At 47.7% G+C, this 27,747-nt stretch overlaps 1 protein-coding gene across 2 annotated transcripts in view; it reads left to right on the top strand.

Moving 5' to 3' along the window:
• The first annotated feature begins 7,447 nt into the window (after nucleotides 1-7,447).
• Nucleotides 7,448-27,747, top strand: part of St3gal2 (ST3 beta-galactoside alpha-2,3-sialyltransferase 2) — a 44,844-nt gene continuing 24,544 nt past the window's right edge. Inside the window, exon 1 of one of the 2 annotated variants that reach the window (XM_042700752.1) lies at nucleotides 7,448-7,607. The gene's annotated coding sequence lies outside the window, so the exon portion shown is untranslated. The remainder of the gene's footprint in view (nucleotides 7,608-27,747) is intronic. The other variant, XM_042700751.1, reaches the window with a different exon arrangement.

The following is a 27,747-nucleotide window of genomic DNA, read 5'->3' as shown; positions in this document are numbered from 1 at the left end:
AAATGGGTTCCTAATAGTATCAGATAGCTGTGACTGTTGTGTGTGTTTGACGCCATAGTAAACACATAAATAATTAGCCATTGTTATGATTATTTATATTGTTATATACACCCTGCTCTTTTGAAGCAGGATATTTGGTTTGTTCACTGTTGCATCCTTAGATCCTAGAGCAGTGCCTCAGACATTTTAGGTGGTTAGAAGCAATTGGTTGGATGAATGCATGAATGAGGAGCTGTGCCCTCCCCCCGACAGGAGTCATCCCCTCCCTCACATTGGCCCAGGTCTCCTGTCCACACCACTGCTTCTGCCCCTGCTCTTCTCCAGAAATTGTAAACTGCTTCCCCTTGCTGCTGTCTCAGCAATGCAGATCCCCGACTCTGCAGTTGAGTGGAGGCAGGGATGTCTGCCACTGCAGCCTTGGCGGGACCTCAAGAAAACCTAGTGCGTCCCCAGGAGCTCAGAAGCAAAGGCTTTTACTTCACCTCCAAAGGCCAGCACAATTTGGGGACAAGGATGGCTCTAGGACTGTGTTAGCACCAACAAAGGTTTTTATTAAATTGAAGCTTTTGGCCAGGTATAGTAGTGCACACCTGTAATCCCACCACTCCAGTGGCGGAAGTAGTAGGACAAAGATCTCAAGAGCAGCCAGGTTTCATAATGAGACACTGTTTCAAAAGAGAGAGAGAGAGAGGAGGAGAAGAAAGCTGGGCACAGGTGGCTCATGGCTGTAATCCTAGCTACTCAGGAGGCTGAGATCTGAGCATTGCAGTTCAAAGCCAGCCTAGGCAAGAAAGTCTGTGAGACTCTCATCTCCAATTAACTACCAAAAAAATGGAAATGAAGCTGTGGCTCAAGTGGTAGAGTACTACTTTTAAAGCAAAAGAGCTCAGAAATAGTTATCAGGCCCTGAGTTCAAGCTCCAGGACCAGCACAAATTATAACACACACACACACACACACACACACAAAGACGCCTCAGGACTGGGAATGTGGCTCAGTGATACAGTGCTTGACTAGCATGCATGATTCCTTAGTACCACAAACAGAAAAAAAAAACCAAAAAAAAGCCAGAAGTGTTCCTGTGGCTCAAGTGGTAGAGCACTAGCCTTGAGCAGAGAGGCTCAGGGACAGTGCCCAGGCCTTGAGTTCAAGCCCCAGGAATGGGAGCATCTGCCTAGCATGCATGAGACTTGGTCTTCAATCCACAATGCCAATTATATATTTTGTAATTAATTAATTTTTTTGCTAGTCCTTGGTCTTGAACTTGGCCTGAGCACTATCCCTGCTCAAAGCTAATGCTCTACTACTTAAGCCACAGCTCCACTTCTGGCTTTTTCTGTGATTAATTGGAGATAAGAGACTCAAGGACTTTCCTGCTAGACTGGCTTCAAACCTTCAGTACCAGCACAAAAAGTTAAAAAATACAATGCTAGGTGCCAGTGGCTCAGCTGTATAACTACTTGGGAGAATCAAAATTCAAATCCAGCCCAGTCAAGAAAGTTCATAAGACTCTTAGCTCCAAATCACAAAAAAAAAAAACAAAAAACAAAAAACAAAAAACAAAAAAAACCTGTAAGGGGAGGTATGGCTCAAGTGATAGAGCACAGGTGAAAAAACTAAGCAAGCTGGGTACAGTGGCTCACACCTGTAATCCTAGCTATTCAGGAGGATAATATCTGAGGATTACAGTTTGAAATCAGCCTGAGCAGGAAAACCCATGAGACTCTTCTCTCCAATTAACCACCCAAAAGCCAGAAGTGGAGCTGTGTTTCAAGTAGTAAAGTACTAGCCTTGAGCAAAAAAGCTCAAGCCCCAGTACTAACACATCAAGAAACAACAAAGAGGGAAAAAAAACCACACAGAACAGTGAAGTTCTTAGAAAATAACAAATGTTTGGAAACTGGAACCCTTGTGCAATGTTGGTGAGGATATAAAATGGTTCAGTATGGAAAACAGTAGGGAAGTTCCCAAAATAATTAAAAATACACATACCATATGAGCTAGAAATTTCATTTCTGGGGGGGGGGGGGTATGCCCAAAAGAATTGAAAGCAGGGACTCAAAGAGATATTTGGGCCTCCATGTTCACTGCAGTATTTCTCAGAGTAGCCAAGCAGTGGAAACAGCCCCCTCACTGACAGATGAATGTTGAAGAGAATGTGCCATACACAATAGGACATTATTCCACCTTAAAAAGAAGGCAATTCTGACATATGCCACCACATGGGTGAACCTTGAGGACATTCTACTAAGTCAAATAAGCCAGGCACAACAGAACAAATACTGTATGATTCCACTTAAATGAGGTCACATTCATAGAAACAGAAAAGACAACAGTGATTGTCAGAGACTTGGGGAGAGGGCAGAATGTTTAATGCTTAGAGAGTTTCCGTTTTGCAAGATAAAAATTACAAGCAAGGATAGTGGCAGCTGCCCAACCATCGAGATGCACTTAGTATGGTTGAATTGTACATTAAGAATGAGTAATATAGTCAACGAATTGTATTTTGTATATCTTACCACAGTGAAAAGAAGAAAGAGACACTGTGTCTTTTCTTGTCAGTCATTTTCATTTCCTTTCTGTGAATTGCCTGTTTATACCCTTTGTACATTTCCTCTTGGTTTCTAGGTCATTTTCTTACTGATTGACAGAAATATTTTTGTATTAGTCCTCTGCTTCTGTAGGAAGCACAAACACTTCTTCCATTTTCCTTAGGTTTTGTTGTGGTATTTAGTTGTTTAGCTAGGTATGAGGTAGCAATCTGACTTAAGCTTTACTAAAAATACTTATTATGGAAAACTTCAAATATACCCAAAAGAATAAAAATACTGTCACAATGGGCGCTTAACACAGCCTCTCCCAGCTTCAACAACGATCAATTTGAACAATATATCCATATCTCTTCCCAACCTCAGATTATTCTGAAGCAGATACCAAGACCCCAAACATCTTATCATTTCATAATTACTATCCCAGCACCAGAAAAAAGTATTATTCAAATTACCCTTATTTTCATAGTTTTGGTGTTGTTTATAGGTGTGTACCACTAAATCAAGCCTTCCCTCCCTCCCTCCTCCTTCCCCAAGTTCTGGGGCTAGAACTCAAAGCCTGGAAGCTATCCTGAGCCTCTTTGTGCTCAAGGCTAGTGCTCCACCACTTGAGCCACAGTGCCACTCTGGACTTTTTCTGAGATAAGTGTCTCACAGAGCCAGGCACTGGTGGCTCACCCCTGTAATCCTAGCTACTCAGAAGGCTGAGATCTGAGGACTGTGGTTTGAAGTCAGCCTGGGTAGCAAAGTCTGTGAGAATTTTATCTCCAATTAACCATCTAAAAGCCAGAAGCTGGGTGTTAGCTCAATTGGTAAAGCACTAGCTTTGAGCAGATAGCACTCAAGGCCTGGGTTCAAACTCCTGCCCCATGTATCTGTACCCTCCCCTCCCCCCGAAAAAAATCATATGTCTTTGTAGAATTTAGTTGTCTGTTGTCTTCAAATGAAGTTAGCTGTCATCATTTTTCAGGATGTTGGTACTTATTGATAATTTTGGCTTAGATCTGTTCATTTATTCTGGGCAAGCTTCATTTTTTTTTTTTTTAGGCAGATGGTTCTACAGTTGTCCCTACCATTTATAGCACAATCAATCTTCCCTGCCCACTTATTTGCAATGTGTCTTTACCATTTGCCAAATGTCTCTGAGTATTATAATTTATTTCTATACTTTATGATCTATTCCATGAATCTATCACATTCTTCCCCCCGAATAATCTTAACCGAAAGATGTGCTCAGTGTTAGAGCACATATTTAGCATGCCTGAGGCCCTGGGTTCAATCCCCGTTATGGAAAAAGAGAAATTTAGACTATGGATATAAACTCAAAATGACTGGTTCCACGTGCCCCCTTCCCCCCTGCCTCCCCCCACTTCCCCTGGCATTCCAATCCACCAAGAGCCTTGTGCATGTTAGGTAAGTACCATTGAGCTACATCTTTAGTCTCAGAAAGGCTCATTTAACTTCTGCTTGTGAGGAAATGTTGTTATGTTGAACATGACTTCAGTGCAGAGGCAAAGTCCTCACCTGTAAGGGCTTCGTGGCTAGTTTTATGGACACAGCATGGGACTATACAGGGATTCCTTAGCCTCCCATGACCTGTGCTGAGGGCATAAATATAAATAAATAAAACCAGGAGGAAGTGGCGCTGTAGCTCAAATGGTAGAGCGTTAGCCTTGGGCTGAAGAGCTGAGGGACAGAGCTCAGGCCTAGAGTTCAAGCCCCATGACTGACAAAAAAAATAAAAATAAAACCAGGAAAGTAGCTGGGCACTGATGACTCATGCTTGTAATCCTAGCTACTCAGGAGGCTGAGATCTGGAGGACTATAGTAGTTTAAAAGCAATAAGGACAGAAAAATCCATGAGATTCCATCTCCAATTAACCAGCAAAATGACAGATTGGCAATAAGGCTCACATGGTAGAACGGCCAGCCCTGAGGAAAAAAGCCAAGCAACAGTATGAGGTCCTGAATTCAAGCCCCAGAACTGGCAAAAGATAATAAGAAAGAAAAATAGCTAGAAAAGCATTCCTGAATTAACTTCAGTCAGGGTCCAATGCCTCTGGTATCCATTTGGCTATTTGCCCAAGAAGACTTAGAAATAAGTTACTCTTTGCCCCTGAGTAAATAAGGCAGGCAGGGCTGAGCTCTGAGGACTCAAAGCAGATACTTATTTTATCAAAGATAAACAGAACTGGACACAAGTTAAGTGGCAGAAATGGATTTTTAAGCAATAACTAATACTCTGTGATAAAAGAGTAAAGCTTGGATTTGTACAGAAGTACTTTTTTTTTTCTTGTCGGTCATGGGTTTTGAACTCTGGGCCTGGGTTCTGTCCCTCAGCTCTTCAGCTCAAGGCGAGCACTCTGCCACTTGAGCCACAGTGCCACTTCTGGTTTTCTGGTGGTTCATTGGAGATAAGAGTCTCAAAGCCAGGTGCCGGTGGCCCATGCCTGTAATCCTAGCTACTCAGGAGGCTGAGATCTGAGGATCATGATTCAAAGTTAGCCCGGGCAGGAAACTCCATGAGACTCTTATGACCGACAAAAAAAAAAAAAAAAGAATCTCACAGACTTTCCTGCCCAAGCTAGCTTTGAACCACAATCCTCTGATCTCAGACTCCTAGTGTAGCTAGGATTATAGGTGTCAGCCACCAGTGCCTGGCCTATACAGGGTACTTTAAAGGGAGCAAAGTAGGGAAGGAGGCAGGCAGGGGCTCAGCTATTAGTGAAGACTCTAACTTTCCATGTGGATTGGGAGATATTCCCTGTCCTTCCTGGAAATAACATTTTTAAGGGAATGGCTTTCAGGTCCTTGTAAAAGTTGTAGATTTAAATATCATAGATATTTCAAAGGGACTGAGCAAAGAGCAAGGATTTACAATTGCAAGCCCTTTAAGCTTTAAAGAAAACTATGGCAGAGGCTGATGGTCAGGTATTGATTCAAAGCAACAGTGAATTCTTTGCCAGCCTTGAGTTTTCTCAGCAAGACACTTCAAGGAGGGCTCAGGTCATGCTAGAGACATGGCCTTGGGCTATTAGAAACAGTGATATAACTTTTAGTTAGGTGTTGTTGTTTGGATAGTACTGGAGTTTGATTCGTGGCTGTTCTCTGTAAGGCTGGTGCCTCCAGCTCTTTTTTCACACTACTACTACTACTACTACTTATTATTATTTTTTTTTTTCCAGTCCTTGGGCTTGAACTCAGAGCCTCGGCACTGTCCCTGAGCTTCTTTTGCTCAAGGCTAGTACTCTTCCTACAGCACCACATATGGCCTTTTCTGTTAATGTGGTACTGAGGAATCAAACCCAGAGCTTTATGCATGCTAGGCAAGCACTCTACCACTAAACCACATTCCCAGCCCCTGAAAATACCCTTTTTTTTTTTTTTTTGCAACATAGTATCAGTTCTACTTTAGGGTATTTAAAGTCTGACACAGCTTTCAGTTGGATGGTTTACATGGTATCTTTCTTACTGAGTTCACTTGCTTTTCTTTTTCCTATTAAAAAGATCATTCCAGGGGTTAGAGAGAGGGTCAGTAGGGTACCTGCCAATGAGCATGAATCTTCAGATACCTGGTTTGAGTCCCCGATGCTTACAAAAAATTTTAAAATCCAGAAAAAAAGATTATTCTTAAGTGAGTAAAGTGGTGCATGCCTGTAATCTCTGCACTTGGAAGGCAGAGGTAGGAAGCTGGAAAGTTTGAGACTAGTTTGTGCTACAGAGCAAACCCTGGCCTTTCAGTGGCCTGGCTTTTCAGATATCATTATCTATCCCACATCAGGGCCACTCTAGAAGGACAATGCCAGAACTGTAGCCAACTGACACCAACGACTGTGGTTCTCAGCATCAGTATCTTCTGGAAACTTGTTAGAAATGCAGATTTTGGGGCCCAGGCTAGAGCTAATAAACCAGAAGCAACTCTGTGTGTGTGTGTGTGTGTAGGTAGCAGTCTATTTGAACAGGCTCTCAGAGAGATCACATGCACGCAAAGTTTGAGAAACAGTAATGCACAATGCCAGGGTGGGGAGAAGCTTGGACCAAGGTGAAGGAGCCAACAATCGATGCTTCATGGATGTATGGAGCTAGAATTGGCAGGTTAGAAAAGGACTTGCCAAGAAAGACAAGGAAAAATATTTAAAACAAGTGCACTTTACCCTAAACATAGGAAGTGAAGGAGAGGAAAGAGGGTGGGGAGAGGCAGACATGGAATGACCAGATGCCCCAGTGGGTGAGGGTTTTGGGGAACCCACAAGATACTGTGTTCACGGGTGAAGAACCCCGGATCCACATCGCTGCTGGGAGTCCTCTCATCTTCGGTGTGGACGCAGCAGCCTCACCGCTGCTCTGGTTGGCAGCGCCAGGGCATGAACCCAGTTGGCTTAGGTCGTGGCTCTTTGACTAGATGCAATGTCAACAGTCCTCGTCAGCTAGGCTGGGCAGCAACCGGCCCCCGGCGTAAGAGCATCCTCGCTTCCTTCTAAGGATCTAGGTAGGTATCCAGGTCCCAGGGCATCCCACACCCCATGGCTTAGGCTGAGCCCGGCCTCCATTGAACTCAGATTCCCTCCACTCCCGTGCCCTAGCCCCTTGAGTCCGGGGTGAACTACAAAGCCCACAATCCCTGGGGGGTGTGTGAACACGCAGTGCCTTCTGGGTATGGTAGTTCATGATGCGGAGCGCCACCAGCAGTTCGGCGGCCCACTGGACTCCATATCCCAGCATGCGCGCGCGCGTGAGAGACAGAAGCGAGGGGAGAGGCCGGGAGGATGTGAATGGGGAGGGGGCACCCGCCCCCTTCCCCCACCCTTTCCTTCAGCCCGGCAGGGGTGGGGGGAGGGGTCCGGAGGGGTGGGGGGAGGGGCCGGGCTGAGGCGGCGGCCGTGGCGCTCGGAGAGGGCAGGGCCAGCAAGGGCGGGACTGGCCCGCGGCGGGCGGACTGGAGAGCCGCGGAGCTAACGGGTCCGGACGCGGGTGGCGGCGGTGGCGGCTTTCTGCACGGGCGGAGGCGGCAGCGAGGAGCGGCGAGCATGGCCCGCGCGGCGCCCAGCGCTGACTGAGGTGCGCGGGCGTGATGAGGGCGGGCGGGCGGGGTGAGGGGCGCCCCGGGCCCCATGCTGCCCCAAACCATCTTTGCGCGCGGGCAGCGAGCTCGGCCCAGCGGCCCAGACCAGCCTGCTCCAGCCGGGCAACTTCCCCGGGGTCTGGGCGCCGTGTGGGCGGGGGTCCTCTAGCCTTGGCCTCGATCCGGATCCCCGCCTTTTGCATCTGCACATCCAGCTGCCCCCAGCCTTCCCGGCGCTCCCGGTTCCGTGTCGCCCCCCCCCCCCCCCCCCCGGTCCCAGTCCTGGAAGAGCTCCCTGCCCCAGTCCCCGCTTCCAGTCCACTCCCTCGTTCGTATCTCCAGCCTCGGGGTTGCTCCAGCCCTAGCTCCACCTGGACCCCCCCCCCCCCCCCCCCCCGCCACACTCCTGCCGGCCACAGGCGATCCGCACCGTTGGCACCTCTACCCTCTTGCCCCTACCTGGCACTGCCCCCGAGCAACACTCTGTGGCCCAATTCTGTCTGATAAGACCTGGCAGCTTGACCTCCTTATTACTTTGAAGTAACTGAGGCATGGTGCAAACCAGAAACTCGACCAAGACTCCAGATCCCGAGGACGCTGGCGTGGGCTCTTTCCCTCGTCTCTTCTGCCCCTTCCTTGCTGTGGAACGTAGGATTCATTTCCTCCTTCCCGTCATTTGCCGGCGACTGGACCAAACTTCCCAGCCTCCTGGGCTGAGCTCACTTTAGTCTCCTTTAGCTCCTCCACCACTTCTGATGCTTCCTCTTCTTTAGAAAAACCCTCCTCCTAGCGAGGAGGCATCCGTCCCCATTGCTGCTTGCTCAACTTAGCTTTTCCGTTTCCATCTCTGGCCAGCTGCATCCATCTCCCATCTTGCCTCTTGCTTTCCAGCTGCGCAAAGGACTGTAGAACAGAGGCTAAGGTGGTGCTGGAAGGTGGGGGGGGGGGGGGGGATGGTGCTGGTGGCAGAAAGGGAGGTGCTGTGGCTCTTTCAGCCAAAGCCACTGGGGGAGGTGGGGAATCCGGGGCACCCATTGTGGAGCACCTAGGAAGTAGGACCCACACTTCTGCTTTCTCTTTGGGACAAAGAAAAAGAGCCTGGCCGCCCCTTTTGTAAAGTGATAGGCTTGTAAGTCCTTTGGGGATGAAATGGACCACCTAACTTTACGGAGATGGTGGCTTTAGCACACTCTGGGAGACCACACCCCAAGTCTCATCTAGCTTTTGTTGCTAACTCTGTGCCCCTTGTGGGGTTGGGATGTATGCTAGGTGCTCTGAGGAGGCTTTGTGGAGGAAGCCACAGTGTCTGTAGTTGGTGAATTCAAGAAGAGAGAGAGAGAGCACAGACTTGACTGCATAAATCAGCTTTTTGTTTTGTCATCTTCCTTCCGCAAGATTTTCCTTTGGGTTGTCCCTTTCTACTCCACCCCCTTCCCCCAATTTCTTAAGATAAAGGAGAAAAGTCAGGGAGGGAAACCGGTGAGCCATCAAGAAAAGAGGTGATGACCAAGGGTTTGGAGGGTGAGCAGACTTGATCTGAACCACATGGTTCCTTGCTTCGGCACCCCCCCCCCCCCCCCCCCCCCCCGCCCCCGCCCCCATTCCTCCTCCCCTGGCTGTGAGTAGGATGCTTTTTAACCTTGTAACTTGAGAATAGAGGAAAGGAGGCCAGGGGGCCAACTGTCTGTGAGCATGTTATGTCTGCATGTGCACACACCCGCCAGCTTGCCAGGGCCCGGCTGAGTGAGCGTGCTGAGAGTGCATTGTGAAGTGCAAGCCTGCCAGGGGCCTGGGGCGTGACCTGCAGTGTTCACTGTGAAGTGCTGTGGCATGCTCCCTGGCTCCTGGACCCCTGGACACTTTCTGAGCCCAAAGCCCTACACACAGCTAGTTTTGAAGACCACAAGAACTACTAGAAGTGTTTAGGGTGAAACAGACACCTGTATCCCAGAACTGGAGGCTAAGGCAGAAGATTGAGATGTTAAGGCCAGCCTGGGTCCATAGTGAGACTGCTTCAACCCTCCCTTCTTCACATACCACACCCACACACCCACACACACACACACACCCACACACACACACGCACGGGAACCACAATGAGTGGCCTTGAGCACTTCGCTCAAGTCCAGCCTCAAGGTGAGGGTCAGTAATTTCAGAGTCTGGCCACAGTGCTCTAGCATAGAGTCATATTCTCTAGTCCTTTGAGAAGTCTGAAAGTGTAACGGCAGGGTTGGGGGTGTGAGGAGGACAGCTGACGTTCTCTCTCTCTCTTTTTTTTGTGTTAATAAAGAAGCAACTTTATTGAGAAGGTTCCTACAGTGACGGGTCAGGGTGGCAGGACAGGCTTGGGAGCTGATGCTGCGACCCCGAGCGGTCCCCATTCTTTGGTTTTTAAAGGCAAAATCCATGAGGTCAAGCCTGGTCACTCACAGGTGACCAATGGGATTGTACTACACAAAAGGATTGTACTGTCATACCAGACCACACACAGGTGGAGTTTACTGTAAGCATGTGCGAAAAGGCAGGGTTCACCGCAAGCCCGTGGTGTTGCCAGTTGGAGCCAGATTACATGGAGCCAGATTACAACCTATCTGTTTTAAGGGTCAGTCTTTTAACTCAATAATCAAGGTGGGTTAGGTTGTTAAGGGGAGGGGAACCTAGAACCATTCTTTCCATTCCAGGAACTGGGCTGGTTGGAGCCAAGGTCTAGTTAACCTTGTTTGTATGAATGACATTAACTGACATTCTCTCTTTATGGGAGTAGGGTCTAGGGACAGGGGTAGCAAAGATTCCTCTGTCTTGTTCTATAACACATTCTGCACTTGATTTTGACCCAATTGGGCTGTAGGGATACTTTTTTTTTTTTTGGTCTTGGGGCTTGAACTCTGGGCCTGGGCACTGTCACTGAGCTCTTCAGCTCAAGGCTAGCATTCTATCACTTGAGCCAAGTGCCGCTTCCAGTTTTCTAGTGGTTTTCTAGTGGAGATAAGTCTCACGGACTTTCTTGCCTGGACTGGCTTTGAACCATGATCCTCACATTTCAGCCTCCTAAATAGCTAGGATTACAGGCATGAGCCACAGTACTCAGCTGTGGAGATGCTTTAGATGTGTCCTCATTGCTGAAGTACCCACATTTGCTCAGTCTTTGCTGAAATCTCTGTATTTACTCAGTCTTTGATAGATAGCTTGGTACATAGTAGGTGCTTGGTAAAGAAGCAAAGGATCTCAGCTGGGAATATGGTTTAGTGGTAGAGTGCTTGCCTAGCATGCACGAGGCCCTGGGTTTGATTCCTCAATACCACATAGACAGAAAAAGTCAGAAATGGTGCTGTGGCTCAAGTGGTAGAGTATTATCCTTAAGCAAAAGAAGCTCAGTAACAGTGTAGAGGATCTCATGATGAAAGGTTTAGAGTTCTTGAACAAGAGTCAGGGAAGAGAAATAGGCTCTCTTGGGGTTGATACTAGCAGGAGAGAGTTAGGTTAAAAAGATAAATTCTGGGGCTGGGAAGGTGGCTCAGTGGTAGAATGCTTGCCTTGCATGCACAAGGCCCTGGGTTCAATTCCTCAGCACCACATAAGCAGAAAAAAAAAAAAAAAGCCAGAAGTGGTGCTATGGCTCAAGTGGTAGTGGGCTAGCCTTGAGCTGAAGAGCTGAGGGACAGCGCCCAGGCCCAGAGTTCAGGCCCCACGACCGGACCCCCTCCCCCCCCAAAAAAGATAAATTCTGTTGAAATAGATTGTGTATATGTGCGTGTGCGTACAGGCATGTGTATGTGTTATGCATGTGTGTGTGCACGTGTGTGCACGTGTGTGTGCGTGCACTAACTAGCCCTGGGTCTTGAATTCAGGGCCTGAGCACTGTCCCTTAGCATTTTCTAACTAAGGATGGTGTTCTACCACTTGAGTCATAAATCCATTCCCAGCTTTTTGCTAGTTAATTGGAAATAGAGTCTCATGGACTTTCCTGTCCAGTCTAACTTTGAGCCATGATCTTCAGATCTCAGCTTCATTAATAGCTAGGATTACAGATGTGAGCTACTGATGCCTGGCTGAAATAGATTATTCACAACTATGAAAATAGGGGAGAAAACTTTAGGTTTTCTTTCTTTCTTTCCACCTTTCTTTCTTTCTTTCTTTTTTTGAGGGGGGAAGGTTTTACCAAGGCTTGAACTCAGGGCTGCACTTCCTGCCTTAGGACAAGGTTCTTCAAACTGGAGCAAGCCTTAACATCCCCTGGAGAGATGGTTAAAGCACTGATTGCTTGGGGCTGGGAAGGTGGCTCGGTGGTAGAGTGCTTGCCTCGCGTTCATGAGGCCCTAGGTTCGATTCTTCAGCACCACAAAAAGAGAAAAAGCCAGAAGCGGTGTGGTGGCTCAAGTAGTAGAGTTCTACCCTTGAGCTGAAGAGCTGAGGGACAGCGCCCAGGCCCAGAGTTCAAGCCCCACAACAGACCAAAAAAGAAAGCATTGATTGCTGAATGGAATTACAGGTTGTTTTCAGCCAGTCTGGGTTGAGCCTAGAATTTGCATCAACTCCTTGGTCTTTGTGTGTGTGTGTTTGTGCAAGTGTACAAGCATGTGCAGGCTTGAACTCTGGGCCTGGATTCTATCCCTCAGCTTTTTTACTCAAGGCTGATGTTCTACCACTTGAGCCATAGCTCTACTTCTGGCATTTTGCTGGCCAATTGGAACTAAGAGTCTCATAGATTTTTCTTGCCCAGGCTAGCTTTGAACCATGATGCTCAGATTTCAGCCTCCTGAGTAGCTAGGATCACAGATGTGAGCCACCAGTATCTGGCTGTCTTAGTTATTTTCAGGATGGGGTCTTGCTCTATGCCCAAGCAGGCTTTGCATATCCTCATACAACTGCACTCTCCACAGACGGAATAACAGGTGCTGCCAGTGCCCAGCCACTGATAAAGATGGAGTCTCTTGCACTTTATCTTTGTGCCTTGGCTCTGCTTGAACTGAGACTTCCCACCCTCAATAACTTCCTCCCAAGTAGCTAGGATTACAGGCTCAGATATAAGGCTCCTTCCTTCCTTCTTTCCTTTCTTTCTTTTTCTTTCTTCCTTTCCTTTTTTCCTCTTTCCTTTCCTTTCATTTTGTGCTGTCCTGGAGTTTGAACTTAGGGCCATTGGCATTCTGCCCCTTGTGCTACAGCTCCACTTGCAGGTTTTGGTAGTTAATAGAAGAGAAGAGTCTAATAGACTTTCTTGCCTTAGTTGGCTGCAAATTATGATCCCCAGATCTCAGACTCCAGAGAAGCTAGTATTACAGGCATGAGCCACTGGTACTCAGCCATATATAAAATTTTAAGAGACTTCTTTTCACCCTACTTCCCCTATTCCATACTCTTTAGCTGCACTAGTTTGGCCTTTTTCTTTCATTGTGATGCTGCCCAGATTTGGCTAGGTTAATGAGAGGCCTGACTTGTGTTGCCCGAGCTGCCAGTCCTACTGTAACCATAGCTCCATTGTTCTTTGAAGAGAGGCCTCATGACCAACCAGGACATTGTGGAACCAAAGCTTTGGGAAAAGATGGACACAGCAAAGCAGAAGCTAAGCCAGGCCCTTGCCTGCCCCAGGCCAAAGGGATGAGAGTCTCTATCCCATAGATGAAAAGCTGAGATATACAGGATCTATGAGACTTGCCACATTCAGACATCTATTGGCAGGATCTAGGATTTAAACACTGGTCTTTCTGTATGCCCTTTGCTCCTTAGCTACTGACTGTCTTACCCAGCAAGCCTAGCATTGTCCTTTGGGATCATCCACCCCCAAAAGTTTAGTGATCTTTTTTTTTTTTAAAATCGTGAGTCATACGGCTTGAACTCAGGACCTGGGTGCTGTCCCTGGGCTCTTTCACTCAAGACTAGTGCTCTACCACTTTGAACCACAGACCACTTCCAGTTTTCTGGTGGCTTGTTGGAGAGAAGAGTCTCATGGCTTTTCTTGTTCAGGCTGGCTTTGAACTGAGATCCTCAGATCTCAGCCTCTGAGTAGCTAGGATTATAGATGTGAGCCACCAGAGCCAGGCTTGTTGATCTTTTTTGAACCTGGACCTATGTTGGGTATTGTGGAGAAGACAATGACCAAAATCAGAGGCGTTGACTTGGAATCTCCATCCTTTGCAGAGTCTCTGAGTGGGGACTACTGGAACCTCATGAGCGTCCACTGTCATGGAGCGTCCACTGCTCCGGCTTTGCCCAATGATTTTGTCACTCACAGCTTGAGATTTACATGCCAGAAAGGAAATGTCTGGTTGGCCCAGTCTGGGCCAGGTGTCTACCTTGGTGAGAGAAAGATGGGTGGCATGTTGGCAGTCCTTCCAAACTGTCTCCAGAATTAAAAGTGCCTAGAGGAAGAAGAAATGGACACTATAGAATTGGTGTTGCAAGAGATCAATCCAGAAAGGTGATAGACAAGGATATGAGTTGACAGGTAGCAAGGGGTTAGTTAGTGTGACAAGTTTCCAAGCTGGCCAAGGACAGACTGCTATGTGGCAGGGTATGTCAGGGTCATCAGGGGACAGGGAGAGGAGGGAGGAAAGTTGCAGAAAACTAGATAGGGCTCAGATGCAGTAAAGGCTGTACTAATGGAAAAAGACTTTTGGCAGTAGAAATGGAAAAGAGGGGCCTGATTCTAAAGAGGCTGGGAAAGTCGGTATCATATTCCAATCCAGACACTCCATTGGCTGGAACTGGGCTTTGGGGTGTCTGGGTGATGGTTGGTTCCTTTAGCTGAAAAGGAATATTTAGGAGAAAAGGTTTGAAGGAGGTGCATTGCTTTGGAGGAGTAAGGTGCAGATGAAAATACCAATCCTTGCCAGCTTATCACTTTGCGGGGTGAGTGGGGATCTGGCTTAGGGCTCAATCCTGAGGAGATGCTCCATTAGCGCTAGGGACCCTCTACATTCTGAAAGCACCTGCGGCTTTGAGGCCTGATCAGTGCCCTTACATTTCTTCATTCCGCACCTCAGCCTGGAGTGGTGGTGGTGGTGGGGAGTGGCCTGCCTTCCTCTTTGCTTCTCTTAGTTCCCATGTCCCATCCTTCCCTCCTAGCTCCATGTTCTCTCATCCCCCACCCCTTACCAACAAAAGGGCCTGGCCCCACCCCCTGTAACCTGCACTTCCTGCAACCTGTACTTCCTGCAACCTGCACTTCCTTCCCTCTCTGCCCTGCATACTTTCTCAGTCCTAACTCTAACTTGGAGAGACATCTCCCAGTCACATTTCCCAAGAAAAGAGTCTGAAGTTTGAGCCTGCATCTGGGGAAAGCATACTTTTCTCCAATTGTGTCTGACTCACTAGGGACACCTGCCTGTGTCCCCAGACAGCTGTCTCAAGTATTTCTTGTTGCTTATTTATAAGTCATTATTGTAATTACAACATATTGTCAGTCTAGCATTCATGTTGCCATTGCAGATCTCACCTAGGGCTCTAGGATGCAAGCTGGGCTTTGGGACACCCCAACTTTCTAGAAAAGCCTTTCGAATGGGAGGAAGGAAGGCGCAGGGACCACTCACGTAGGGCATGCTGACGGGCCCATTATCTCTACAGATTCCCAGAGCAGAAGGTTATCTTCATGGAGTGAAAAGGGCCATTTCCCCTGAATTCCCTAATAGAGGAGACAAGAGATGAGTGAATCTAGAGAAAAAAAAAATAGGATTTTTTTTTTTGGTCGATCATGGGGCATGAACTCTGGGCCTGGGCCCTGTCCTTCAGTTCTTCAGCTCAAGGCCTGTGTTCTACCTCTTGAGCCACAGCACCACTTCCGGTTTTCTGAGTGGTTTATTGGAGATAAGAGTCTCTCAGACTTTCCTGCCTAGGCTGGCTTTGAAACATGATCCTCAGATCTCAGCCTCCTGAGTAGCTAGGATTACAGGTGTGATATAGATAGTGAAGTTGTTTTTGGATGGATGCTAAAGTTTTATTTATAAAAATGGTAATACTGGGGCTGGGAAAGTGGCTCAGTGGTAGAGTGCTTGCCTTGCATGCCTGAGGCCCTGGGTTCAATTCCTCAGCACCACATAAGCAAAAAGAAAAGAGCCGGAAGTGGCGCTGTGACTCAAGTGGTAGAGCGCTAGCCTTGAGCTGAAGAGCTGAGGGACAGCGCCCAGGCCCAGAGTTCAGGCCCCATGATCAAACCCCCCCCCCCAAAAAAAATGGTAATACTGATAGGAGATGTTAAAAAAATAGTTTACCAGTGGGCTTAACTTAGCCTCTTCCCTCAGGCTAAGACAGGATGAATCCAGAGGGTGATTTCTGCTGAGGTGGAAAGAGAGCTAGCAGGACCTGGTTCTCCTCCTTCCAGAACATTGTTCTCTATCCAGCAGACCAGGGTTTCTCTGCCCAGAAGGCCTTTCTGCTGCTGTGTGGTTAGGGCTTGAGGCCATCCTCAGGTGAACAGGTCTTTCCTGCTTCTGAAAGAGCAGCATGGTGGGTCTCAAGGGATAATGAGATATGAGCTGGGAACCCCTACTGCTCCACACTGTATCTTTAGTTCTGAATCCTCCCAGCCTTAGCAGGTCAACAGCCTTCAAAGGAAGAAAATCAGCAACAAATGCAAATAGCTAATTGGTCTACAGGGAACAACTCTGCCAGGGAAAAATCAACAAGTTATTTGTGTTTGTGGTTAAGGGGAATTTGGAAGGGGTGGGGCTGGTAGTGAGCAGGGGAGGATGAGAGGTGGAACAGGCCTAGATAAGGGATTACAGGGGTGAGATGGGGATCTTCTTGTTCTTGTCACCCCACCACTCCACCCCACTCCTGTGTGTCCTTCCCCTACCCTATTTCCTCTTGCTTCCTTTGCAGGAATCTCTTGAGTTTGAAAGGAGCACTAGTAGATATTGAGCCTCCCTTGTTCCATGAATGGGGCTCCTCCTAACCTCTATTCCCACCCAAATGCAGTTACTAGGTTGGAGGCGTGGCAGCCAGTGAGTGAAAGTGTCAGGTACTGAGTTTGAGTCCCAGGTTCAGACCTTCCTCTTCCCCTAGAAAAGCAATCCCATTTGTTTGAAGCAGATGGTGTCTCGGAATGAGAGTGTGAGAGGAAATGAAAGTTTTCGTGAGAAGCGGGGACAACAAACCAAAGATTGTGGCTGGATGGAAAAGGCAGGGGCGAGCTCCACACAACTTGTTGATATTCTCAGGAACAGTGTGATGTCTTCTTACTTCCTTCTTGACCATAAAGGCCATTGGCTGATTGGATCTGGGTCCCAGCCTACCTCAGGGGAGCACATCTGGTGTTCACTATGGGTAGCTAGTGTTTCTAGAAGAGATAACTAAGAGGAATGGAGACCCCAATTCAGGTTCTTCCAGTGAATGAGACACTTGAAGTGTCTCATGAAATGAGGAACAGGGAGATAGTTGGTCAAGGATTTTTTGTGTGTGTGGGTTGTGGGGCCTGAACTCTGGGCCTGGGCACTGTCCCCTAGCTCTTCAGCTCAAGGCTAGCGCTCTACCACTTGAGCCACAGTGCCACTTCTGGATTTTTCTGTTTATATGGTGCTGAGGAATCAAACCAGGGCCTCATGCATGCAAGGCAAGCACTCAACCACTGAGCCACTTTCCCAGCCCCCAGTCAAGGATTCTTATCTCAAAAATAATCAGAGGCATGGCTCAAAGAGTAGAGCATCATCCCAGGAAGTGTACAACTCAAAGTTCAAATCCGAGTTCCACCAAAAACAAGGAAAAGATTGCTCAGGGATTTTTTCCCCCTCAAATCTACTTAGTTCACTGGACAGTGCTGCATTCTGAAGATAGAAGTAGAGCTGGGTCCAAGATACCTATGTGTGGTGGTCCAGACGTCTGGAGGTTGGTTTGACCTTTCTCCTAACCTGCTTGGATCATTAAGCAGAAGTCAGCCAAGCTCTGGCATTTCTGGAGAACAGAGACTCCTGTTTTCCCATTGTGGTCAAGTCCTTCTCCTCCTCCTCCTCATTTGAAACCTTGCTCCCACTACTCTGTCCTAGGTTAGGTAGAAACACCCATCTGGCCTCTCCTCCTCCTCCTTCTCCTCCTCCTCTTCCTCCTCCTTTTTTGCCAGTCCTAGGGCTTGAACTCAGGGCCTGGGCACTGTTCCTGAGCTTACAGTGCCACTTCCAGCCTTTTCTGTTTATATGGTACTGAGGAACTGAACCCAGGGCTTCATGCATGCTAGGCAAGCACTCTACCACTAAGCCACATTTCCAGCCCTAGCCTCTCTTCTTACACTGGCCACCCACTAGATCCTGGGGAGAGGGTTGGTAGGGCTTCTTGTTTTCTTGTTCCAAGTTCCTATACCCCACTTCTGTCCTGAGCTTTACTCTAGCCAGAGTAGGGAAGGGGTGAGCTAACAGGCTGATCATAGCTGCTAGGATTTGAGAGCCAGCTTGAGAGGGGCAGGGTAGGGTCTTATAATAGAGGAGAGAAGGAAGCTGGTGAGGAAAAGCCCACATATATCCAGATGCAAAGGCTTACCTAGAAGAGGCAGGAGTATCAGAGATCCTGAGGAGACAATAGCATAAGGGTTCTTGGGGCTGGCAGATGGTTCAGATGAGAGAGTGATTGCACAAGGCTCTGAGTTCTCACATCAGTCTTAACCACTATCACAAAAACAGAAACAAGCATTTCTTGTCATTGTCCAAGGAGGAGGGGTAGAACTAAAGGATCTGGCTAGAAATGGGTCCCCAATCCCACCCAGGCAGGGAGAAGGGACAGGCTTTCCTATACAGCCAGGCTGGTTTGGCTACTAAGGATTGGGGCTGCCTAGAAGTGTGGGAGGTTTGGTCTTTGCTGCCTGCTAGGTGGCCAAGGGGTCACTGATAAAAGGAAAAAGATAGACTCCTCGGGTTTTTATACACAGGCAGCTGCCTGCTCTGGGCGGCCCCATGGCTCCTCACACTTTGCTGTGTGGCTCTGGCTCCATCAGCTCTTCCTGAAATACTCAAGCCCTGGCTTCACCCCAGCTGGGTTTCCCCTCCCTAACTGCTAGTTCTCTTTCTCATTTGAGGTCTGCACTGGGTGTCTGTGTGGCGGGGGGAGACAATCATGGCAAGACTGGACCAATTCTAAACTCTACCCCAGGATTTACAACTACTCCAGGAGAGAGATATTAAGGCCCTGGTTTGAGCAGACTCTCAGACCTGCCTATTTCATTTTGGTCTTAAAGTTTCACTACTACACAGCCAGGCAAACCTGGGGGACATGTGGGAATTTGAGGAGTACATTCTTTGCCCCAGAAGCTGGAAGTTCCGGCTGTTATGTTGGGCAGAATTGTGGGGTAGGGGTCTGATGGGAGGATTTGTGTTTATGATGATTACTTGAGCTTTCCTGTGGAGAAGAAATTAGAAGTCTTCCTTCCCTTGAAGGGTCTCCTTGGATAGAATGGATGGCTGTAGATGGTTGTAGGGAAATTGAAAGATGAAAGATGAAAGAGTTGTGGGTGATAAAAATCAATTAGGCCAAGTGCTGGTAGGTGGCTCATGCCTATCTACTCAGGAAACTGAGATCTAAGCCAGCCTGAGCAAGAAAGTCTGTAAGACTGTTATCTACAATTAGCTGCAAAGAGCTGGAAGTGGCGCTGTGACTCTAGTGGTAGAGTGCTAGCCTTGAGCATAAAAGCTCAGGTCCTGAGCTCAAGCTCCAGGATGGGAAAAACAAAACAAAACAAAGCTGGTCTCTGACTGGCCAAGGGAAGGGCCATTACCAATGACTCTATGTTTCAGGGTGGGATTGATGATGTCTTTTTCTCAGAAATTAGGAATACAGGAGATCTGGGCTTGAGAGGCTCAGATAAATGTGTGAGTTTGTTTGAGACAGGTTGAATTTGAGGTACTCTGTTAAGTGACGTCATCTTTGCAGTAATCTCCAGAAGTTAGATGAGACTAACATTCAGGGGAGTGAGTCTTAAATGTTGAAAAGCAGTTTTGGAAAGATTACAACTTCCTAGCCCCCACACTGCAAAACAAGGAATAGAACCCAGAGTCCTGACTTCCTCTTGCATTCCATGACTACAGCCATGTTCCATTTTTCCTGACTTCTTCATTTAAGGTATGGTTAGACCGCAAAAAGCATAGCTCTCCCTTTCTTTTGTTGTTGTTGTAGGGCTGGAATTCAGGGCCTGGGTGCTGTCCCTGAGCTTTTTGTCTCAAGGCTAAACCTCTACAACTTTGAGCCACAACTTCATTCCCTGCTTTTAAGTGATTAACTGGAGATGAGAATCTCACGGCCTTTCCTTCCTGGGCTGACTTCAAACTGTAATCCTCAGATCTCAGCCTTCTGAGTAGCTAGGATTACAGGCGTGAGTTACCAGCACCCAGCTAGCTCTCCCTTATTGAGTCTCTTCTGTGGTTGGGGATTCTGGCAGTGGATCTCCCTGGAAGGCCGTGCATTTCAGAGCCTCCTTAACAGACTGCACATGTGGGCACTGTTCCTGGCTAGAGAAGAACTTCAGATCTAACCATAACTGAAACACTGCTGGGAATCCCAGAGTGTGGGCTCCTAGGCCATTTCTGCTTTTGTGGGCCTCTGAGCCAGGTTGACCTATCAAAGATGGGAATTTTTTTTTCTTTTTTGGTCAGTCATGGGGCTTGAACTCTGGGTTTGAGTGCTGTCCCTGAGCTATTCAGCTCAAGGAAAGTGTTCTACCACTTGAGCCACAGCACCACTTCTGGTTTTCTTGTGGTTAATTGCAAGAGTCTCGCAGACTTTCCTGCCCAGGCTGGCTTTGAACTGCATTCCTCAGATCTCAGCCTCCTTAGTAGCTAGGATTACAGGCGTGAGCACCAGCGCCTGGCAAAGATTGTAGTTTTTTTGGTTTTTTTTTGGGTCCAGTCATGGGGCCTGAACTCTGGGCTTGGGCGCTGTCCCTCATCTCTTCAGCTCAAGGCTAGCGCTCTACCACTTGAGCCACAGCGCCACTTCTGGCTTTTTTTTTGTTTGCTTATGTGGTGCTGCGGAATCGAACCCAGGGCTTCATGCATGCAAGGCAAGCACTGTACCACTGAGCCACCTTCCCAGCCCCAAAGATAGTAGTTTTAAGCAGAAGTTCCAAGAGGTTCCAAGTTCCAAGCCTTTTTATGTTAGATGGTAAGTGACATGGTAAGGGATTTTCCAGAATTTACCAAGAAATGGAAGATGGTTGGACATGTATGTAAGATTATATCAGCTGAACTTCAGTTATAGAGGTCAGAAGTCCCTCTCAAAGTGCCCCTTAACTAAAGGAATCTACTGCTTCACATCCCTTGTGAAATGACTGCTCTAACACAAGGAAAATGCCACCTCCATCCCTCCCAGCACCCTTTCCTATATTCCTACAGGGACCCCTGAGATGGAGCTATACTTCAGCTCTGGCCCAAGCGCTGGCATGGATGTATTTGGTGCTCTCATTGGCTGGACCTGGCATGTGGCACAGAAGCAATCGTTTGGGTTGAAATGGTTCCTTAAAGGAAAATTGACTTGTTCCTCACTTTGAAGATGCTGTGTGGGTTTTGTTTGTTTGTTTTGTTTTTGTTCTTTCAGTGCCAGGGATCAAACCCAGGGCCTTGCATATACCACATGTTCTACTACTGAGCAACAGCCCTTGCCCAAGAAATCGTGTGTTGAGACATGTTGAAACAGTGCCTAGTGTGATTTTTGGATGTAGGGAGACCTTGTGATAGCTCGATGTATCATGAAAAACCACTATAGAAAAACTAATGGGGTTTACTGCCGTTATTTACTTTGTTGAAAACTGAATGCTAGCATGTAACTTGGAACTTGGCAACAATGAATCATTCATTACTTGTACAGATCTGAAAATAGAGGTTGGAGAATGTGACTGAGATCCCTAGATCAGTAGGTAGAGGAAGTGAGACTAGTCTGCTTTGCAGGCTGGTGATTCTTCAGGATGAGGTTCTGGCGTTTAAGGGAGGAACCACTTCCTTGCCCTGGCTGCTCATCCACAAAGAGTGATTCATTCCCTGGATTACAAGAAAAAGGAGCGGGCAGGAGAGAAAGGAGTTGGCTCAGGCAGAGCAAGTGGCTGCTTCCTCCTGTGGCACCAGGCAATCTGCTGGGTGGTTGGTGTGGTGACTGGATTCATCAGAGAAGAGAGACCTCCTGGCTTCAACAAACAGAACTTGGCCTTACTTTGCCTGAATCTTGCTGCTCTTGGGTTGGACTATCTCCCTGTCATCTCAGCTTTGAGGATGTTCTCTCGATGTTTCATACAGGGTCCAGGTCAGGATATGTCTCTACGGCTGCTGTGCTTTCTGTATTACACTGGGAGAGGTATGATTTACCCAGACATCCAACTATCTACACAGCCAGTACTCGTTTATCATTTGTGGTAAAGGGTTAATTTGGAGGCACACATGGTATGGGAACAGTCCAGCCCCACAAGAAAAGGCACGGGGCTAGCAAACCAGCCCTGGGCCCTACTGGTTCCAGCCCTCAGGTTACCCTACATAGTCCCTGACAGCATGATCATGTTAGTAATCCCTTCATAACTCCGAGGTATATAGTAAGCCAGACAACAAATGTCTATGCCTTGGAGGCCATCATAATGTACCCAAGTCTGTGTGCGCCTCCCTTTACATGCCCCTGGAGTTGGGAGCCTCAGTGCCTGTCATGGGTGTCATCTTGGCCTGAAGCTTAGAACTTAAGACAGGTCCAGGAAACATGAGCCATCCTTGAGACTAGATAGTGGGCACAGGAAAGAGCCCTGCTTCCTCCAGCCTGCTTGTCCTCACTGACAGTGAAGGTCAGAGGCAACACAAGGAGAAGACCCCCTTAGTACCTCCTCTTAGAAGCCAATTTGCCACTTTCTGGAGGTGGCAAAGTGATTACCTAGCAACCAGGCCCAACCCAAGTGGGTCACAGCTTATTACCAGCTCCTCAATGAAGAGGAAGATTGCTTAACCAAAGGCAGAGAGAAGTGAAAACAAGCTCACCAGGCATTCCCCCACTCGACCTCCTGGGACCACATTATATGCGAAAAGTGGGGTACAGGGCCGGGGTGTTTCCCAAAGCCACCTGCAGGGTTTGTATTGGAAGTTATCAGATGGCACCAGTTTCTAACTACAACTTCAAAGTCTTGTTTGGAAAGGAGATGTCTAGAAGACACAGTGACCAAGAAGGAGTCTAACCTTGGTCTCCTCCATCCTTATACTCTGTTTCTCTTTATCTCCACTTCCAGGGGGACTAGTAGGGGGTAGGGAGCAGAGCTTCCATGTCCATCTGGACCAAGCATAGATGCGACATCTTCCAGTTTCCAGTAGCATAGCTGCCACGGACTGACCTTTCCAGAAGTCATGACTAAATATTAAAGAAGAGCCAAAAAAAGCTTAAGTGTACAGAAAATGAAGCAGCCTGACTCATAGGACAAAGGTTACGAGTTTATTTCTAAGGATTTCAGACCACTCCCTAGAGATAGTCACCTCTAGAATCAGCATACCTCAACAGGTCCTTTTATCTCACCTGCTTTCTGGTCTAGGCCCTCTCTAAGACTCGTACCACCATGAATCTCTGCCTCTGCCCTACCTTCCTCTTTCTATCTAGAGCTCATTTTCTTTTTCTTTTCTTTTTTTTTTTTTTGGGGGGGGGGCGGAGGTCTGGTCGTGGGGCCTGAACTCTGGGCCTGGGCACTGTCCTTCAGCTCTTCAGCTCAAGGCTAGCGCTCTACCACTTGAGTCACAGCGCCACTTCCAGCTTTTTTCTTTTTGCTTATGTGGTGCTGAGGAATCGAACCCAGGGCCTCAGGCATGCAAGGCAAGCGCTCTACCACTGAGCCACCTTCCCAGCCCTAGAGTTCATTTTCTTTGTGTAAAAGTGCCTCCTTTCTTGGTCTCCCAGAATGATCATGTCGTGTGTGTGTGTGTGTGTGTGTGTGTGTGTGTGTGTGTGTGCATGCGCGTGTGCATGCACGCGGGTGTGTATACACATGCCTTACGTCTTTTGTTCAAAGCTGGTTCTCCACCACTTTAGTCACACTCCACTTCCAGCTTTTTGCTGATTAATTGACAATAAGAGTCTCATGGATATTTCTGCCGAGGCTGGTGTTGAACTGTAATCCTCAGATTTCATAGTAGCTAGAATTATAAACCTGAGCCACCAGTGCCTGACGGACTGTGACTTTTGAGAGTGTGGTCTTATTCTGAGTAAGTCCTGAAATAAATTTATGTGTCTAGCAACACAGTGCTCAGGCCCAGCGTAGCCCACAAGCTGTTGAACAAAAGGCTGGTGGTTCTTCTACATCTGATCTTGGCAGGAACTGTAGAAATCTCCCCACCTGGCTCCTTCCTCCCACTGGACCACAAGAATAGAAACTGATTTAAAAAAAAAAAAAAAGTTGGCCTTGTGGATAGAAGTATATTAGGTAGGTTAGCAGAAAGATGGTTCTGGATTTTAAGGGAAAAAAATATCAAACAATTCTTTGAAGTCATACTGTCTTGATGAAATAAGTAGATAAGAGCCTCGGCCAGAAAGCCAGGATTCCAGCCTACAGCACGAGCTCTGCAAACTGTCTGGTAATAGGCAAGACCCAGAAGCAAAATGGATTTCCAGACTCCAAACTGGTACCCATCTCACACAGATACCCTCACTGCATGACACAGATGTTCAGATGAAGTCACAAGAAATCCCAAGAATCACCTCCTCAAGGAAACGTGAGGGCAGAGGAGACTTACAAGGGGAGGCTGAGTAGTCAGTCAAAGTCTGCTGTTCTGAGGTTGCTGCTAATGTTGGAGCCCTTTAGGTTGTTTTTTTGTTTTTTGTTTTTGTTTGTTTTCCCATTCTGGGGCTTGAACTCAAAGTGCTATCCCTTAGATTTTTTTTGCTCAAGGCTGGCACTCCACTACATGAGTCACAGCTCTACTTCCAGCTTTATTGGAGATGTCTCACAGACATTCCTGCCTGGGCTGGCTTTGCACCTAGATCCTCAGATCTCAGCCTTCTGAGTAGCTAGGATTACAGACATGACAGCAGTACCTGGCTCCTTTGCTTTAAGCAAAATTGGATTTTGTACCTGCAGCCTGAGCTGTCACTTCACAATATTGCATGGTCTAGGTGGCATGGCTGGGCCATTAAGGATTGAAAGATGACAGCCAGAGGCCATAGCAGCCCAGTCAGCGGAGGAGGTTTGGTACATTCCTGGGGCTGATGAGGAAGAATCTTGTTATCATCTGCATCTTCGATGTGGCTCTTGCACTGGTTGAGTGAGCAAGTTGCTTCTCATTCCTGGCTACTGGACCGTTCATTGGGTTAATTTCCTTGTGGGAAGAGATCCTGAATTCTGTGTGTGTGTGTGTGTGTGTGTGTGTGTGTGTGTGCGCGTGTGTGCGCGTGCGCATGTACTCACATGCACGCGTGTGTGCTGGTCTAGGGGCTTGAATTCAGGGTGTAGGCACTGACCTTGTACTTCTTGTGCTCAAGGCTAGTGCTGTACCCCTTGAGCCACATCCCCACTTCCAGCTTTTTTTGTTTGTTTGTTTGTTTTTGAGTCATTTATTAGAGATAAAAGTCTCACAGAATTTCCTACCCAGGCTAGCTTCAAACCGTGATCCTTAGATCTCAGCCTTCTGAGTAGTGAGGATAAAGGTGTGATGCTGAACTTTGAGTTGGATCCTTCAAGTTCAGGCCTTGGCCAAGGTCTAGCTGGAGCACTGAGCTGCAGGGAGTGTCATGAGCACTTCCAGGACCTAGCTTCTCTATCCTAGGCATGTGTTATCAGGACTTAGCTCACCTCATTGTCCTCTGCTGGGGCCAGAGCCTTCTCCAGGGTGGGGCCGCCCAGTGCTCACAGGAGGAAGGAGGAATAGAACCCAGAGCCTGGCTTTGATCCAGGTTTGGAAAGGAACAAAAGAGGGCAATGGTGGAAAGCAAAAGCATCTGTGCTATTCCTGTAGGTGGGGGGAGGTGGATCAGATTCAGGAATTCTTGATGATAACCAAGAGTTGGGATCTAGAGAGGAAAGGCCCTGTTTCTTCTCTGGCTCTGGGTGAGGACAGCCAGACTGGGGAAAGCCAGGACTCCTTTAGCCTTTCTAGTTTTGCCCCTCTCCCCACACTTGGAACTTCCTTTCCAGGCTATAGTTCCTGCTCCCAGAATTGCTCCAGGAAGCATCCCTGGTGTGCTGGTCCCCTGTGGCACAGTCATTTCCTGCTCTGTGGGCGTGGAGGTTAGAGACGGGATGCATGGTGCTTATCAGAGAAACCACTGGCTCTATCCCTTTCACCCTCTTCTGGAGTGGGCAGCGGAGCACCATCACATTCTCAGTGGAGCCTTCTTTGAATCCTCCCAAACCAGGAAAGACAATATGTGTCTTTCGGTGGTGGGGGTAGGGGGGTGGGGTAGGTTTGGAGAAGATGAGACTGACCAGTATTTCTGAGAAGAGCCAGGAGCGTTGCCTTGATGGGGTGAGTTTCCCAGAGAACCCCTTTTTCCAACAGATGGGTTACAAGTCGAGGCAAGCCAGGGCTCTGCCCTCAGCATCAATGCTCTAACTACTGTGTGTTTTTCTGGGATAGGCTATGTGAGTACCGCACTAGCTCCACTCTGAAGTTGAGATCTGGGGTGCCAGTGTTGTAGGTCAGCTGCCTGTTAGCGCCCCTGTGGAAAGGTAGTCCTGGAGAAAGCCCAGCTAACACAGGCAAGGAACCTTGGTGCCTAGAAGCTTCAGAGAGTCCTAAAAGAAAGAAGAAAAAAGGCAACTCCATTGCTCAGTTTTTGGACTGCAGGAAGCTGGCCTCATTGTTGTCACAAAGTGTCATGGAGGGGTGAGTGATGGAGAGACAGACAGTGACAAATGGGCTTTGCCCATGCTGGTTCCTGTTCGTTAGAATGGCACCAGTAGATACTTGTTGAATGACTGCATCCTCTCCTTTTTTTAAATTTTTGTCCGTTGTGGGGCTTGAACTCTGGGTCTAGGCGCTGTCCCTGAACTCTTCAGCTCAAGGCAAGCGCTCTACCACTTGAGCCACAGTGCCACTTCTGGTTTTCTGGTATTTAATTGGAGAGTAGAGTCTCTAGGACTTTCCTGCCTGGGCTGGCTTTGAACTGTGATCCTCAGCTCTTAGCCTTCTGAGTAGCTAGGATTATAGGCATGAGCCACTGGTGCTCAGCTCGTCTGCTCTTCTCTTGCAACTCAAAGCATTGTCCAGATAGTAGACAAGAACAGAAGAAAAAAAATGGACCCTGAAGTTTCTCTTTTTGGGAGTTGTACTTTCTCACTGATTTTTGTGGTGGTAGGGGATGAACTCTGAGTCTTACACATGCTAAATAAGCACTCTACCAGTGAGCTACAACCCCTGCCAGACCCTGAGGCTTCTTGGTAACTCTTCATTAAACACTTATGGTTAGGCCAGGTGTAGTGATACGTGCCTGTAATTCTAGCATTTGGGAGCTAACGTAGGAGACTATAGTTTGAAGCAAAAGTGGAGCTGAATATAATTATATCTGCCTTCTAATAATTTGTAAAAATCATTGGAAGCAGCCAGTGGCTCACACTTATATTCCTAACTTCTGAGAAGACTGAAATCTGAGGATCAGGGTTCAAAGCCAGCGGGGCAAGAAAATCCATGCGAACACTGACCTCTTACCACCAAAAAGCTGGAAGTGAAGCTGTGACTCAAGTGGTAGAGCACTAGCCTTGTGCACAAGAGCTCAGGAACAACACTTGGTCTGAGTTCAAGCCCCAAGAAGAGCAATAAAAATTTAAAAATAAATAAATAAAGATTGGGAGCCAGGCGTCAGTAGCTCATGCTACACAGGAGGCTGAGATCTGAGGATCAAGGTTCAAAGCTAGCCCAGGCAGAAAAATCTGAGAGACTTTTTGTTGTTGTTGTTGTTGGTTGTGGGGCTTGAACTCTGGGCCTGGGCGCTGTCCCTCAGCTCTTCAGCTCAAGGCTAGCGCTTTACCACTTGAGCCACAGTGCCACTTCTGTTTTCTTCTGGTTATGTGGTGCTGAGGAATCAAATCCAGGGCCTCATGCATGCAAGACAAGCGCTCTACCACTGAGCCACCTTCCCAGCCTGAGAGAGACACTTATCTCCAATAAACCATCAGAAAACTGGAAGTGGCATTGTGGCTCAAGTGGTAGAGCGCCAGCCTTGAGCTGAAGAGCTGAGGGACAGCACCCAGGCCCAGAGTTCAAGCTCTAAGACCAAAAAATAAAT

The sequence above is a fragment of the Dipodomys spectabilis genome, unplaced genomic scaffold (genome assembly GCF_019054845.1).
Source record: "Dipodomys spectabilis isolate Male_0828 unplaced genomic scaffold, ASM1905484v1 ptg000273l, whole genome shotgun sequence".
Classification (NCBI taxonomy): Eukaryota; Metazoa; Chordata; class Mammalia; order Rodentia; family Heteromyidae; genus Dipodomys; species Dipodomys spectabilis.
This window is presented reverse-complemented; position numbering and strand designations above follow the sequence as displayed.